This window comes from Diprion similis, chromosome 13 (assembly GCF_021155765.1).
Source record: "Diprion similis isolate iyDipSimi1 chromosome 13, iyDipSimi1.1, whole genome shotgun sequence".
NCBI lineage: Eukaryota > Metazoa > Arthropoda > Insecta > Hymenoptera > Diprionidae > Diprion > Diprion similis.
In genome coordinates this window covers 11,606,527-11,609,190 of record NC_060117.1, presented here as the reverse complement: position 1 = coordinate 11,609,190, position 2,664 = coordinate 11,606,527, and positions in this window count along the sequence as shown.

Here is a 2,664-nt window from a genome sequence, read left to right as displayed (position 1 = left end):
GTCTTGTTTGGTGAGATGAGAATCGGATATTTTGTTGCAATGTTTTTTTTTCTCAACTCATTCGCTGTATTTTTTTCAATAATTCTGCGGTGAATTTGTTGTAGAGGGTTTTCAAATTTCCTCAATACTTTCTTTAAACTGTGTAGAGGATTTTCGAATGGAAAGGCACTGAAGGAATCAAGGGGTCCATATCGTTTTGCATCATCACTTAAGTGAATTATATTATGGACATTATAAATCATGTTGTCTTCCCCATAAAGATTTGCAAAGTACTGAACGAAATAAGTCAAAAGCTCTTTCGCGTATTGGTTTAGAATAATCATGTGGATGACATAATATTCTAATAGCACAATGAAGTGCCGAAACATGTTTCATATAGTTTTCTGGAAGATACTTGTACATGACAATAGGTCCTAGATATAATAAAAATGCCCGAAGTTCGGTTGCTTTCCACCTATCTAACTCTTCCAAACTAGTTGGTACTCGAACAAATTCACATGGCATAAATGCTTTAAGTGCAGCTATATCTTCCGACAATTGTCTAATTTGAACAGCAGATAATCGACCCTCACTGTTTGTTGACCCTTTCAACCACAAACGTAGTAGTTTTTTTACCACGCCTAGCAATACTAGATGCATGTAGTCTACCGTAAAATGTGTTACCATTGGAAGAGGAATTGATTCAAAAGGAGATGTATCCGTATGGTGTTCTGGATTCAGCCTAAGACGAAAAGATTCATCTGTGCGCAAAGGACAGTTTTGATCCAGGAATAGCATTCTATGATTTTCGTAATCGCCTTCAACAATACATTTACTACACCCAAAATAACCATTATGCCCTTTTGTAGCATTTGAGACAAATGCTCTCGCAGGGGAGTCACAAACAACTGCCCTAATTTTTACTCGGTATACTTTATCTTGATATTTAAAACCTTTTTGGTTCAATTTTTTATATTCCTTTGTAAAATGTTTCAAAAAATTTTCATGTGTACTTGGTTTAGTATACCCGTGATAAGCACCAACGATAAAAGGTGTTGTTGGCTCGTTGAGGAATATTTGTACTAGGACTGGCCATAATTGGCTTTTCGAGCTTTTAGAAACAGGAAGTCCGTCAATATTGACGTTAATTAAAATAGGACTTTGAATATTAGAGGCGTCAACTTGTTTCAATTGGTCTGTTAATCCCTTCTCCAATCCATAATGGTAATACTGCCCTCCCGAACAACGGTAAATTTCTGTTTGTCGAGGTGTTTTCATTAAAGTTCTTGCATCGCTTGGTAAATCTGTGTGACCTTCATTTTTCAATATTTCTAACAGTGATGTTACCGTTTTTAATTGAACTGCATTTTGATCTGTCCAAAGAATTAGTTTTGAACGTAACGATAGAGGCTGTTGATTTGGCACCGAGGACAAATTTGTTTCTGCGGTGTTTTCTTCCTCGATACTACTCTCGTGGTCCGTTATTACATTGGCTTCTATGTCAGTATTTTCATGATCAGTGACGACTTTAGAAGAACTGTCAGAGTTTGCCATGTACACCGGACATGTTGTGTCGTGATTAACTGTCCCATTGATAAGCTCATCAGACAGGCTCTGACCGAGCTGTTCAGGAAAACTTTCTTCAATGAGCCTCTCTATGTTTAGAAGAGTTTGCCTCTGCCTTAAGCGACGGTTTTTTTGCCTCTGCGATAACAGGCGAAAACTTTTCAGCTTTGGCATTTTCTCATAAATCTACATAAAATACCAAGAAATTAGTCTCCATATGTTTTACTCACCCATCACCAAAGAATATCGAGTTGCATAAAAGCGTACTGCCTGCAAATTATACGAAGCAAAAAAGTTGGAGTGTTTGAACGAGCTATCACCCCAGCATCTTAGTGCTACTAGTGATGACTTTGCTTAGGTGGCTCACGTACAGCATACTATATAATTAATGCGTCGTGTTCGCGTGTGTTGGCCGACAGTGGAGCCATTATACTGGTACATGATTCGCGTGAAGCTTTGCTTCAATGGGACTCGATATTTATTACCATTTCTATTCATATTGTAATACATATAAATATATATATATGGGTCAAAATTCCGGGCGACAGCATGCGTTTGGGCCTCATGGTCGACGATTGTTCTGTAACTTTAGGGACACATAGTACCATATGAGAGTACACTCTGGATTTTTTTGGGGATTTTTAAACCCACCAGTTTCGCTGTACCGATGACGTCATTTTTTTGAAATTTTTCAAATGTCGTGTTTTAATCAATTTTTCTGGACCCCTGTAACTTGAAAACAAAAATTTTTCGACATAGATTTTCATCGGAAAAGATCTCAGCTTTTTAAAAAAAATATTTCCAAATACGTCCCAATTCATATAAGTATAGAAAAATAGGTTTTCTCGATGAGCCTACACTCCAATTTTTTTTTTTCATATTTTTTTTCGGATTTCTGAGGTTTTTTACACGAAAAAACCTTTTTCCCAGAATAGGATCTCTGCGGCATCCGACTGTAGAATAATTAAATATAATCTGAAGTGCTGTAAATATTGAGAAAATAGTGCAGATACAATACTGCTTATTGCGCTAGTATTGATTGTATTGTTACTATCCTTTTTTTAGAAATCATTATAGGTTTTTAACTCGACTTTTTATTTATTAGTACTGTAACGTAAA